General features: G+C 50.9%; 1 protein-coding gene and 1 long non-coding RNA gene across 3 annotated transcripts in view; one reads left to right on the forward strand and one right to left on the reverse strand.

Annotated features, from left to right (window-relative positions):
- NECTIN1 (nectin cell adhesion molecule 1) overlaps positions 1–14,431 on the forward strand; it is a 69,937-nt gene that overhangs the window by 6,171 nt on the left and 49,335 nt on the right. The window lies entirely within an intron of this gene.
- On the reverse strand, positions 7,819–9,293 carry LOC109393909 (uncharacterized). The gene is made up of 3 exons (XR_002126352.1): positions 9,220–9,293; positions 8,817–8,936; positions 7,819–8,218 (listed from the first exon to the last, which is right to left on the reverse strand). It is a non-coding gene; the product is annotated as an uncharacterized LOC109393909 (long non-coding RNA).

Raw genomic sequence — 14,431 nt, forward strand, 5'->3', positions numbered from 1 at the left:
CCTCAGTATTCCCATCTATAAAATGGGTTTCTGTTAATACAGCTTTCAAAAGAGGTTTATGAAGGCTAGATCGACAATAATGTATGAAAAGTACTTAGCATATCACCACGCATGAGATAAATAAATGTACAGTAGAATGATAACTAACTACTCCTATTCCCTATGCCTTTCTTCTAAGTGGTCCTGGCCTCCTCTGTTTCTGCCAACTGAGCAGTGCCAACTTTGCATTCCCTTGAGAAAAAGCTACTCAGCTACCTGCCCACTGCTGACCTCACTTCTCTTTTCTCCAACCAGGAGCTACTTTGGACAATTAGCCCCTGCCCCCACCTAGAAAGGATGGCAGAGGCTGCAGCTACCCTGCGGGGGTTGGGGGGCCTGGCTGGCTGCAAGCACCTACACTGGGGTTGGGTACAACATGAGCAGCAGGTGCTGTGTGGCCTTTATTCTGTAGCACGTTGTCAACGGCTCTCGTCAGCACCCAACTCGCTCCCAGGCTGTGACCTAGCTGGGACTCATTGCCCATCTGGAGTGTTCACTGTGGCAGCAGCCTGGGGTTGCCAGGAAGGGCCTGTGATCAGCCCCTGCCTTCCCTCAAACTTCCACATTTTGGGGAAGGATGGACAATAGGACCCTTCTCCAGCAGGCCACTGTACCATTTCATTCAGCAAGACGGTACAGCCAGATAAGTAGAGAATCCTACCAGGGTCACTCCCTGCTCACTGGCAGAAAGTCCTTCCCTCAGTTTTTCCTATTGTAGATTGAATCTTTTCGCCAATGATAATAAAAATGTTTGTGGTGCTCGTTACAGCTCCTAGTTTCAGCTGACCCTCTCAGTGACTCCGAGTTGAATGGTATTATATCTTCCATTTCGCAGATGAGGAAGGTGAGACATATTTAGTAATTTGCTGAATTACTAAATTAAAATTAGGTGTAGCCAAATTAGGTGCTGGGTCTTCTGATTCCCAATCCAGTAGATGAGGAAATGAAATGGGCTAGGATGGACAGATATAGAAGCGGTTAAGACAGATCACAATGGAACGTGTCCAGTGAGCTGGTCATTCACTTTGACAGCCATGACTACTCTCCCCCCACAACAAGCCAGAGAACGGGGGCTCCTTGGGGAAGCAGGGGGGAAGTTGAGGACGTAGGTTGGAGAGTGGCCCAGCCAGAGCTGACCACAGAGCCCAGGTCTGCACAGGGTATAGAATGACCAACAACAGAATGGCAGGGAGACCAAGATGGAACTGTATCCTTCCAGGAGCTAGAGCATCACCCGCTGGGGATCTGGCCTCAGACAAGAGCAGGGTCCCTGAGGTGTGAACACAGAGCCCCAGGGCACAGTTAGGCACAGGGCCAGGGTGTGGGTCTACAAAGAGCGGTGCTCAGAAAGCACTATGACTAGACAAAACAGCAGCGCGGGGAAAGGGGATGAGATCTGGCAGGCCGAGTCAACTCCCACTCCTGGGCCTCCCCCGCCCCCTCCCCAGTGTATGCAGACCCCAGTTTCATTCCCAGTTCATGAATGAGGAGTCTCATTACCAAGCCACAGACAATAAAACCCACCCAGCCACTCTGGCCCAGATCTCATTAGAGAGCATTAGTTCCGCTGGCTGGTGGCTCCGTTGGGACACAGCTGCAGGCGTGGCCCAAGCAGCAAAACAGGCCAGTGGCCATGAGCAAAAGAATGTCCCATTGGCAGTTTGAGTTTGATCTATAGGCTTAAATGGAGTCCCTCCCTCCCCAAAGTCCTGGAATTCGAGCTTCCAGAGCTGGAAACACGGATCCCTCTGTCCACTTGGACCCTCAGTTCTGCCCCCTGCCTGAAAACCACAAGGACACAGTTCCCTCCAGGGCTGTTAATAGGAGTCTGCCTTCTCTGGAAGGAGCTGGCTGAGAAGTTCAGCAAATAACCATTCTGTGGTGGAGGGCCTTTGGTAATGGGAGACGACGTGCGCACCCACACCCATAGGTCTGGAGACACTCTAGAGACATGTCCTAGCAGCAGAGATGGAGTCTGGCATCCTCACTGTGTCCTTGGCCTTGATCTTGGCCCATCTTTGTGTTCAGAAGCGTGGGTAGAGACCTGGAACCCCATGGTAGAAGCATTATCCCTCACCTACAATTTCACCAGCTGGCAGCTTTGGCTGGGCCTTCCTGGTCCCTCCCCCACCCCTGAGGTGTAGTAATTTGCCCACCATCACTACACTGAAGCCTTGAATTGGGGTTCTTCACACTGAAGACAGGATTATGTTTTCTTAGCAGAGTCTAGTGCCTGTTGTCAGCCAGGCTTCTCTCTGCTTTTCTTGTTTCCTCTGCAATCCTGCAGACCTGCTTGGTCACCAGAATACCACCAGGCTCAGTAGATGTCTCCATGAAAAAAACAAGGTAAGAGCAAAGGAAAACTAGCCCCTTCTCAGTGCCTCAGTCATGGCAGAGGAAAATAAGTGCCAGGCCAGAATAACTAGTTCTTTGCACACGTAAGCTGACTTGGTCTGCACCCATGGAGGGGTCACACAGGCCAGCCCACACTTTGGCGCAGGAACTGGTGTTCCAACCAAAGAAGCCAGCCGAGATGGGAGCCCCACTCTGAAGACATGAGTCTAGCCTTGCTCTGGAGAAAAGGGTACTGGAGACCTGTACTGGCCCCTGGCACTCACCTGCGAGGCCCTTGTCTGCAGCTTGTCTGGAGTGCAAACTCCAAGTGGGGCTGGTGAGGCTGTCCTCTGTGGACTCCATTCTCTGGCCCCTGAGCAGCATCCCAGGCGCCCCCTCCCTCACTCCGAGTGTCTTGTGGGCAAATACTGTCAGCTGCTAGCACAAAGGATATAGAGAAGGTGCCTCTGAGCCACGCCAGCCTTGCTGCCACTTGATGTGGTTCCCACAGCAGGAGGGGCTGGTACCAACATGCTCATTTGTGGGACTGTTGGCAGCAGCTGCTGGCTCACTTCTTTCCCCAACTCCTGGCTCTCTGGCTGCAATCTGCCCACACTGCTTCTTGGATGAAAATAGCTAAAGCACACCTGAGAAAGCCACTCACAGGTCCAGAAGTATTTGTTGGCTGCCCCTTCCTGACGCGTCTCCCACCGCCCTCCCCAGCATGCCATGCCCACACAGCCACACACCCCTTAATTCATGCCCCATACTTTCCTACCTCAGTGCCCTTGCACATGCCTTTCCCCCTAAAGTTCTCCCTTGTTTCCCATATCTAAATACTGAGGTCAAAATCCACTCCTGGCATGAGCCTTCATGAACCCTCAGCTGGGAATAACCCCTTTCATCTCAAAGCCCCCTCTCGGCACCTCATCCATGCCACCTTGTGATGATATAGTGCTACATCTTGCTATATAGTTATTTGGGCCCGGGATTTATAGATCTTCTCCACAAGACAGAGCTCCAAAAGGACAGGGTCCATTGCTAACAGGGCTTGGTATCCTCGGGGACTAGCACAGGGGTCAACCCATTGTGGGCTGATAGTACATGCTAGGTAGCTACATGTTTGCTTATTTGGACAGTTGATAATGATAATAATAACAAACATTTATCAAGAGTTCTTGGACACTCAGGCACTTTTATAAGAATCTTTTACATAATAACATGCAATAACTAATTTAAATCTTCATAACAACTCATGCGGAAATTACTTCTGTTCTCCCCATTTTTACATATGGAAAAACGAGGCCCAGGCAGATATTAGGTACCATATTTTGCCATGTATAATAATGTGCTCCCGTGTATGATGCGCACCCACGTTTTTGGCCCAAACATTCAGGAAAAAAGTCTTTCGTTTTAATTTTTTTGTTGTTTTTTATTTTATTGGGGGAACAGCCATGGTCATTGGTTACACATTGCTTTCATGCTACAATGGCATAGTTGACTCTTTTGGGGAGGGCGCAGCTCACAGTGGCCCATGAGGGAATCGAACCGGCAACCTTGGTGTTATCAGCACCACACTCTAACCAACTGAGCTAACCGGTCACCCCCTCATTTTAATTTTTTTATTCAAATTTTTATTTGGTTATATTTAGGTACTTACTTTTTGTATTATAAAGGAATCTTAGCATTTATTTTTTTAACATTATGGTACAAGAAATTTTATGTAACAAATAACTAGAAAACAAAACAGATACAAGGTACAAGAAATTTTATGTACTAGTAACAAATTTATGATACTTACGCATCATAGAAGGGCAAGAACTCTTCGTCGTTGCAAGCTAGTTGTAAGTTCAACAAAACCATTTATCGTATTCCGGGGTATTATTTTGTGTATGGATATCGTTATTGATTTCTATAGTTACACTTTTAACTCATAAGCATAAATAAAAGAATTAAAAACACTTATATGGATACGGAATTAGTACTGCCCATGTATAATGTGCATCCTTATATTTCCCTCACAAATTTGGGCAAAACTATGCATTATACACTGCAAAATACAGTAACTTGCCCAGGGTCACACAGCTAGTAAGTGGCAGAGTCAGGATTCAGATCTAGGAACTGAGGCTCAGTGTCTGTGATCATATATTTGGCTAAGCTGCCTCTCCTCTGGGTGGGTGGGTGATGGAGGAAGACGGCTTACTAAGCCTGGAGTAACACAAGATCTTGCCTCCAGAATGCCCACCACCCCTACATAGCACCACCCCTGCATAGTACCTTATCACTTACCCCCCTGCTCCTTTTGATGATACAGAAATAACCTGGTGCGTCCCTGGAGCATTTGGGGAGTTACTAGTGCTTATCATCAGAGAGTCTCAGCGGTCATTACTGCTGTGTCCTGTGGATTACTTACAGGTACTACAAGTACCATCGTTATGTTCCTGGTACATACTATCCTGCCAGCATCAATGTTGTGTCTTGGGAGTTTTAACGCGGCTATGCTGGAGGAAAATGTCTTGATATTATCACTTTTTCATCCCCTGAGCCTTTGGGCATTACCGATGCCATTTGGGGGCCTCCTATCATGTTACACTCTGAGACTAGAGACGGGTATAATAGCTTCTCTCAAAGAATCTACCTGGAACTACTCCCAGCAGGTGTTCCCAGGCTGGCCCCAGATCCTGGGTGGGTCCATGGCTTAGCAAGGTGATCCAATGCCAGGGCCTGCCCTAAGCTTCTGGAGGGTTCTGGTCTCTCTTGCCCTTGACCGGAAAAAGATGGCAAGGGAGAGGCCCCTACCTGGGGATGGGGGCAGGGAGGGGATTTAGGGTGTTTACCTGTGCTGTCTGCTTTGATCTCATGGGATGAAAGAGCGGGTGCTTCCTGTGCTGCAGGCAGGTTCAGGACAGGGAGCTGGGGACAGAGGGCTCAGCAGCCTTGCAGCTGGGGTGGAGAACTGTCCAAGGAAAGAGGACCATGGGAGCAGAAAAATCAAAACTGTTTCCCAGTGTTGTGGCTGAGGAGTAAGAGTGGACTCCAGATGGCCCTGTAGGTCACCACATGGGCTCAAGCCTCACAAACTCCCTTGCTTAATTAGGAAGGTAACTCGGCTGCAAAATAGTCATCTGATATGTTTCAATGCCAAAGAGAAATTCCTCCTAGACCCTCCGCTGTTCTAGATTATCCATGCTCCATTAGCTTGAATTACGGTGCAGCCTCTGTGGCCCAGACACAGGCCAGATCTATGTGGTCAGCTCCTGGGACTAGAATGTGCCCTGTACCCAGGAACTGCTTGGAAGCAATAAGAGGAAGGAAAGCTTAAGACCCACCTGACCTCCATCCAAACCTAAGGATTGCCTTGTCAGCACAAAGGGATTAGCTTTGCCCAGTCTGCCTGCCCCAGGACTTGCGGATTCGAGCTCTTGAACTAAGTCACTTTCATGCCCCACTTCCCTGCCCTCTGGGCCAGGCCTCCTTTGAGGGTTTTGAGTCAATGGCAGAGGTTTCTACAGCAGCTCCTGGGTAAAAACTGGAGCGGAAGCAAGGACAGGCTTCTCCCCAAGTGTAAATAAGATCAGAGCCAAGCGGCCACACTGCACTGGATTATTTTATTATGATTACCTTCTTCCCTCACCCTCTAAATCGTCCCGATCTCATTGGCCTGGATTGCTCCATCTCTCAGAATGATAGATGGGCCTCTTTTCCCTTCCTAGGCAGGGTGGCTGGCCCTGCTACCAAGACACCCTCCTACCCAGCCCCTTCCCAGATTTATTCCCTGTGTTTATGGTACCCACAGAGTAATCAGTGTCCTGGGCCTGCTGAGCACTCTGATTATCCCCACTCGGTTGCTGGATGGGGCCTTCGGGGAACTTAGGCATCAGTCCCCTGCTCCCCTGTGCCTGTCCCTGCCAGGCCCCAGCAGCCTTCCCCCCCTTTTCTCCTCCCAGGAGTCAGATAATGGGCCTCAGGGTCGGTACCGGTACCAAAGTGGATGGTGTTAGAGGAGAGGAGGCAGCAACAATCCTTGGCACACACCTCTCAGCATTGCTGTGTGGATAGCTGAGGAAGGTCTCTGGGGTACCCCCTTCCCATCAGGGAGCCTGGGGCAGGGGGCAGACAGTGCCACCTGACAGCTTCTCTGGAGACAAGCCCCCTCCAGCTCTACTCGGAAACACATTTCCCAGGCAATGGTCCGATTTTCCTCTTCCATCACTCCTATCCCTTGGCACTTGTGTACAGTTGGTGAGGTAATGATAATTTGTGCTGGTTTATGTGTTTCTTTACAAGTGTTTTTATGTCCTTTATGTGTGTGTGACAGAGGTTTATGGTTTCTATGTGTATGTGTGTGCGAATGAGGTCACGTGCTGTGTATGTGTGCGCAAGGTCTTGTGTTCTGTGTGGGGGGCGATGCCTGCTCCTGATTAGACTCTGATCACCATCTTCTCCCCCATGGCAGTGGGGGGCTCTCACCCAGCTCCCTGAGGTGGGGGAGAGGCAGGCAATCAAAGATGATGACTGTCCGAGGCAGAGTCTGCACTGCCTCCCAGCAGCCAGTTAAAGACTGGAGGTCAATCTTAGATAATTGTTTTGTCTATAAAATCACAAACAACTGGTTTGACTATTTTTTTCCCCAGAAAATCGACTGAACCCACTGGTTGTTTTGGAGCCAGTGGTCTCTGCCTTTTATTACTAACATGTGCCGGCGTGTGTATTTATGTCTTATCTTCTCTAAACTTGAGTTCTCTTCACTGTAAAATGGCGATGCGATAATTGGAGGTTTCAAAGGTAAATAATGCAAGTGGTGTGATTAGCACATCACTTGGCTGTTATTAGCTACTGCACACCCAGGGACCCTGCATTTAGAGGAGGGTCAGTTCCGTGGGGCTGGGAAGCCAGGTCCGAGAGCCCTTCCTGCAGTTCTTCATGACCTGGCACACTGTGTGGAAGGGCAGGGGGGGGGGGGTCCCTCAGCTGCGCTCTTCTGACTTTTTCAGGGTGACCAACTCGGCAGGGTACATCAGGGACTCAGGCCCATGGGCTCTTGGAAAACTACCCCCATGTCCAGAGGGTCACCTGGGAAGCTGCCTGGTGACCCTTTGGAACCATCCTGTGCTCCCTTCTTTTTTTTTTTTAAGATTTTATTGGGGAAAGGGAACAGCCAAGTTGTTCCCCTTCAGTCTTAGTTGTGGAGTGCGCAGCCAGCTCAGCTCCAAGTCCAGTCGCCATCCGGCCGCCTGTTGACGGGTCGGGGCCGCTCAGCTCAAGATGCCGTGTTCAATCTTAGTTGCAGGTGGGCATAGCCCACCATCCAATGTGGGAGTCAAACCGGCAACCTTGTTGTTAGGAGCACATGCTCTCACCAGCTGAGCCATCCTCCCGCCTGTTGGCAGCTCAGCAGCAGCTCAGCTTGGACACAGCTTACTGGCCCATGTGGGAATCGAACCGGCGACTCTGTTGCTCAGAGCTCATGCTCTTAACCGAGTCACTCGGCCGGCCCCTGTGCTCCCTTCTTAAAGGGTAGTTGGAAGCAAAAGTTATACACCCTCAACCAAGGAACCCCAGGTTTAGGATTCTAGCTGCCCTAAGTGCCCAGGGCCAGCACTTGTAGGGAGCCCACTACCCTGGTGTGGTATTGTGGGAGAAGGGAACACAGTTTCATTGCTGCATTTGCATGACAGTGTGTACACTTGTGCCTCCTGTAAGCCTGGCACTGAGTGGGGAGCAGGGGCTGAGCAGTAAACATGACGTCCCTGCCCGCCTGGAGCTTCCTGTCCAACATGGGATGGCATCAGCCCTCTGACCTCGCATGCAGCAGGTGACCTCTTAATGCCCGCGGGACAGTGGCCTGGATGGAAGATGGAGAAGGACCTGAGGCCTTGTGGGGTAAAGCCCCCTTAAGCCTGTTGCTCTCCCTAAGCCCTCTGTGCTTAGACACTAAGGGGCAGGTATGGCTAGGCAGGGGGCTACATTGTCCTTCACCCTTAAAGATGGTTTAAACATCTGAGCCCACTTGTTCCCCTCCCAGCTGGGCCCTCAGCTGAAGGTACCTCCATGCCCTGCAGGGGAAGGTAGAAGAGGATAGAAAGGATAAGTCAGAGAATCCTAGCGTCTCAGCGTTGGCAGGGTAGTCAAATAATGTATCACCCATTCACTTCTTAAAACCTCTCAATCACATCCCTACAGGTTGGCTATCATCCAGCTTCAGCATTAATACCTCCAGTGACGGAGAACTCACCACCCTGCATGAAAGCCCACACAGCTCTGACTGCCCCAAATTCTTCCTTACACTGAGCTGAAATCTGTATCCCTGAAGCTCTGACCATCAGTCCTGTGTCTATGCCCTTATACCGGATTTGCGCATGATGTCCATCAGGCATTTAAAGATGGCCTCTGGCTCCCAGGGTCTTCTCCCCCGTTAGCTCATTCATCCAAGCCTGACATACCTCACCATTTCAGGTGCTCCCCTCAGAGCCGAGTTGTCTGGGTCCCCGTCACAGGTGTGCTGCTCCAATGTGGGCTGACCGGCCCAGGGGTTTAGATCGAGGATCCCCTCACCTCTGCAGCTGCCCGAGGATTCAGGAAGAGACAGAATGGGTTGGCTGCCTTTCCTCTTCCCCACCTCCACCACATCCCTTCCCTGCCCTGTTTTCCTTTGGATTAACAATAAATTGCAGTGGAAGATCTGTTTATCTTCAGGGGGAATGAAGGAATTAAGTTGGTGATGGGGAGAGAGGGGCCTGAGATAGGGAGCATATTGCAGAAATTCAGGGCGTAGAGAAGACGGTGGGGAGGGCAAGGCGCGGTGGGCTGGGGGGAGGGGTGCAGGACCTCCTGCCGTCACTTTACCTGAAGGCAGTGGGAGCCCCCTGGAGTGGAGGGGGCCACCTGGTGGGAGGCCACATGTGGGGTGATCTCCTGGCAGCCTCTCATGTCCCTCATTGGGGCTTCATGACATGGTGCAGCAGCTCTGTGGCATGTCCCTTCACTGGGCAAGGGAGCCAGTGTGTGTGGCAGGATGAAGCGCCCCACTGTCTGATGTTATGATGGAGATTCTGCAGTCGGAAGTCCACCACCTGCAGGCAGTTCATTACTGTCCCGGCACTAATAACCCCAGTGGCCTCTTTGCTTCTTTGGTGAGACTGGCGTGGCCATGGAGTCCCATGGCCAGTGATGAAATGAGTCTTTCAACCCTGGAGAGTCTGGGCTTCCCTTTATCCTAAGGGTAACCCAGAGGCCTCCTTCCTGAACCCCAAGAGGGGATTACTCATGATCTGCCCCCCCAAAGTACCTCCGCACTACTCAGCTCCTGCCCCCAAAGCCCAGGAGGCTTTCGGGCTTGGAGCCTCTTTTCCCATGTGCCCCGGGCGGGCTGCTCCCTGCCACCCTCCCTAGCTGGGGATTCAGGACCCAGCTGGGTGGCATACTTCCATGCCTTCTCTTCCCTCCTCCAGGCCTTCCAGCTTCCCCTTGCCATAACCTGAGGCTGAGCAGGGAGAGAGAAAGATAAGGAGTTGAGTACACTGGAGGGGCTGAGGGTGGGGGTGGTCCCTAGGACTGCCTCCAAGTGACTAAGACAAACTAGCTCGGTACATGCCCCAAATAATAGTTTCAATCACTGTCATCCCTGTCTCTCCTGCCGCCCCAGGGCTGGGAGTAGGGTTTGCTATTCTATAGCAGCAGCCACTGGGAAGGGCTCTAGGAGATAAAGAGCAAAGCCGGGCTGGAGAGAGTCTGTAGAGTGGGGGAGGGGCAGGAAGACAGGATGGGGGTGGAGAGTTCCAGAGGTGCTTAGGATTCTACACTGGTGAAGGATGAAACCAGAAATTGGGCCTTCAAGTCCAAGAGTCTAGCTGGTTAATAATTAGTAACTCTGGTTAATAAATCATTGGTGTTTTTTTCCCCAATTTCATCTCCCCCACCTCCATCCCTGGAGATTTCTAGGCTTTTCCCAAGCCTCTAAAAAGGACCTCCACCCCTGCCCTGGGCTGCCCCCTCCTCCTTCCCTGTCCCCCATCTAGTTTCTGGCCCCGAGAGCCAGCCTGGTATTTAGTCTCCAAGAGAGATTAATGGCCTGCTTTTGCTGGCTTCCCCCCATAGGCTCTTTGGATGCCCCAAGATATTTCCTGCTGGGAGGGCAGGCCCTATGACCACCCCAGAGGGCGACTCGAGGTACTCTCCTTGGCAGTGACACTGACCCCATTGCATCACTTGGCTGGGCCCTTTCTGCTGGCTAGATGAGGTCCTGGGGTGAAGCTGTGGGTAACTCTTCCCTAATCCTTTATATAAGGTCAGTTAGTCAGTCAGCAGATGTTCTTTGAACATCTACTATGTGCCAAGTTTACTGTATGTAAAGAAAAAGTACTTTAAGCAATGCAAATTAAGGTTAAAGGCTTTATTCGAAGGCTGATGTGCCCCAGGGGCACCCAAAGACCAGGGAACTCCGCAAGTGGAGATTTAGGATGCGAACAGGGGGCCTCATATCCTTGAGGTTTGGCCTTCTGGTGGCATTTTTCACCTCTAACTGTTGGACAACTTTCCATTGGAGGTATGGTTTCTGTGCCTCTTTTTCAGAGTCCCTGGTACAATCCCTTCCTGATGGCTGTCAGAACAGTTTTTTTCTAGAGCTGTTTTTATAATCCATGTGGTCAGGGGAAGGGGAGGTGGCAAAGAAAGGGCAAAAGGGAAAGGAGGCAAGGGTTGAAGCGAGCCTCTCCTGTCTGTTTTAATCCTCTGCGTGAGCTGGGGCTAAATTGAGTAGTGATGACCTGTACTCAAATCAGGTGTCATCCCTGTTGCCTGAGTGATGCACAGAGCAATCCAGAGAATTACACAAGTGATTAAAGTATGCACAAAGCCTTGAAGGAGACCTGGGCCCTCACTTGGGTGAGGCGTCCCTGGGGGAATGACCTTGATACTGAGACCTAGAGGTTGAGTAAGAGTGGCGGGAGAATGCCACAGAGGAGAGTGACCAGGGTGGCCTGCAGGAGGCCAGATATGGGCACACGTAGGAAAAGACTAGCATCTTCTTGAGTGTCTTCTGGATGGGGGAGCAGGAGCATGTGGCCATGGAAGGGACTGAGAAGCCACATGGAGGATTTGAGACTTAAGAAAACCATCCCCCAACCTGTTCTGTGCTATTCCAGCCTGGCCTGTGCCCCAGGCCAGCTTTTCTGACCACCAGATGGACACTGCCACTTTATGCCTGTGTGCAGTCCAAAGCTGCCTCCTCATCTTCCAGGACACGGCCCTTGATGGGCTCGTCCCCTTTCTGTGCTCAGAACTCTAATTCTGCCATTCCCTGGAGCTGTGGTTCCTTCTCCTTCATCCACCTCATCTGATGCGTTATCAGTTCTTATTGGTTCCATTTCTGCAGGACCCCTCCCTAGTCCCACCAACACCCTCCTCTGAGAAAGTCTGAGGCCTCTCCCCCTTCTTGTGTAGCCTACACACCACCATGAGTACCAGAAGTTTAAGCCTGTCATGCTACTGCTTCATCTGAGCCCTTGTAGGCTCTCCAGTGCTGCTGATTTAAGTACAGACCCCATGTTCTAAGCCAGGGTTTCTCAGCTCCAGCCAGCACTGTTGACATTTGGGCCAGATCATTCTTTGCTGTGTGGGGCTGTTCTGTGCACTGGAGGATGTTTAGTGGCATTCCTGGCCTCTACTCACTAGATGCCAGTAGCCATCCTTTGCCCTACTCCCAACCGTGTGACAATAAAAAATGTCTTCGCACATCGCTGAAATGTTCCCTGGGGGAAAAAGTCATCCCTACTTAAGAACCACTGGTCTAGGCTCTGCTGTGCCCAGAACCTAACTTTTCCAAAAATATCTCCTGCTACTTGCCATGGGCACATTCTAGGTTCCAGCCAAAGTTAGCTGCTCCCAGCTCCTCCATTCACTCTTGCGCCTGGGCCTTGTCTCCTGCTGCTGGCTGAGCCCAGAGCCCCAACATACCCACCTGTGAAATACCTAGTTCCCAAACGGCCCCACCCATGAGGTCTCCCCCTGCCTCTTGGTACTGTGTTGTCTGGCACTTTCTTTCTCTCCTCCCTTTACCCTGGGTCCTGAGCTCCTTGAAGGAGACGATTCAGCCTCCAAACCTCTGCATGCTCTAGCTCAGTGCCTTGTACACCCTAGGTGCTCCATAAATGTACAGTAAACTGATGGGAGCTGACTAACTTCCCCTCTTTCTCAACCCCAGTAAGCTACGAGGTTTCCTTCTTCTGTGCACCTCTCTCTGTTTTCTTGGCACTTCGTTTAACCCCGTAGCCAAGATGGGGAAACTTCTGATGCTCCCCGTCTCCTAACACCTCCCTTACCCACCTCATGTTGTTTGCAGCAAACAATAGCATCTTTTTCCCATTTGGTCAACGTTTACTAAATACCTCCGATGCATCAAGCCCTGGGGGCCAGAGGCTCTGTGGTTGTGTGTGAAGTTGTGCATGGATGTGTGACTTCGCAGGCAGGTGTGTGCTATCACATTTTTATGTGTCGGTGTTTTTGTTTGAGTCAGAAATTATGCCGTCTACACCAGGGCCTGTTCTGGGGTCTTTCCACTAGCTGCTCTGCACTCCAAACCCAATCACACTGGGCTTGTCCCCTCTACACGCCATCTCTCATCCTTTCATTCTGCCAGGTCTGCACTCTATCTCTCTCTCTCTCTCTCTCTCCACTCTTTTTGGAGGGCGCTACTTCACTGCCTAGCAAACTCCCACTCACCCTTCAAGGCCCTTTCTTCTCTAATTCCCCTCTCCAAATTCACCATTTCCTCCTGGTATTGTCATGGCACTTATGAACATTCCTGCCATAGCACAATGACCATATTATTAATTTATCCTGTGTCTTTAAGCCTAGGATCATATCATGTGTGTGTGTGTGTGTGTGTGTGTTTACAATGCCTACTTTCAGGCCCTGGATAGATTTTTAATACTTGTTTATTAAGTAAATTGAATTAAATTACTTTGTTTTCCAAAGCATTTTCTTAGTACTGTTCTAAGAATATGTCTCTGATTAATGATTTTGCTTAACCTTTCTGCACGTGGTCCATGTGTTTCTATGCATGTAAACGTGCACATACATACACATATCTACATACACAACACTGTTTGTGCACATATGCTCTGGTGCACATGTATGCATGCAGGTCTGTTTCAGTGTTTCTGTAGATCTAAATGTGCCCCCCAATGCTGCCCCCTCCAAGGTGGCATTCCCTCAACCTCCAGCCTCCCACCCTTGAGAATTGAAGAGGTAGGGATAGGGCTGTAGGGGTGACTGGGTGGTGACTCCCCTTCCCTCTCCACCACCACCCTGGCATCTTTCTCCACCAACCTGAGATTCCCCCCAGAATTTCCTTCTGACCCAGCCCCTGGTCTGCTGTCCACCCTGGGGTAAGCCAGGGTGGGCAAGTATGGTTGTGGACCAGAGTCCTCTGTGGCCTAGTCACATCACACCCCCTTTCCTATCTATCTCTGCCCTGTTTAATTGGAATTTGGCTAGTGGAGACCATCTGTTCTATTCTGGCCTGTTTCCATGACAACCAAGTGGCTTGAGACTGAGGTTTGTGGTGAGAGAAGCGGCCTGGGGGATGCTGGGAAAAATCAGCGAGGTCCTCCCCCCTCCAACCTGCTCCACCTCACCTTCTCCTCTCTGCCCTGCCCTCATCCCCAAGCTCAGAGTGAAAATAAAGTTATTGCCTGCCAGGGAGTTGGGAGTCCCCCCAGCATCATTCTCTCATCCCAGCCCCAGCCCTGTTCTCTCTCAGGCTCCTTTGGACTTCCCACACACTGTTCCCGCCCCCTCCATTCATAAGCTTTTGCCACCAAGCAGACTGGGGAGCTAGCTAGCCCTGCCCTTCTGCAGACACCTGGGACTGGAGGGGAACCTAGGGGCATGAAAGCCTGCATTTGTGTCTATATTTTTGAGCCTCAGCCACCTATCTCCAAACTACTTCTGTACCCCATCCAGGCATCTCAAAATCCCCTTCAACCAGGGAACCAGGAGTCAGTCAATCAATCTCTCTCTCTCTCTCTCTCTCTCTCTCTCTCTCTCTCTCTCTCTC

Source organism: Hipposideros armiger, unplaced genomic scaffold (genome assembly GCF_001890085.2).
Source record: "Hipposideros armiger isolate ML-2016 unplaced genomic scaffold, ASM189008v1 scaffold_396, whole genome shotgun sequence".
Classification (NCBI taxonomy): domain Eukaryota; kingdom Metazoa; phylum Chordata; class Mammalia; order Chiroptera; family Hipposideridae; genus Hipposideros; species Hipposideros armiger.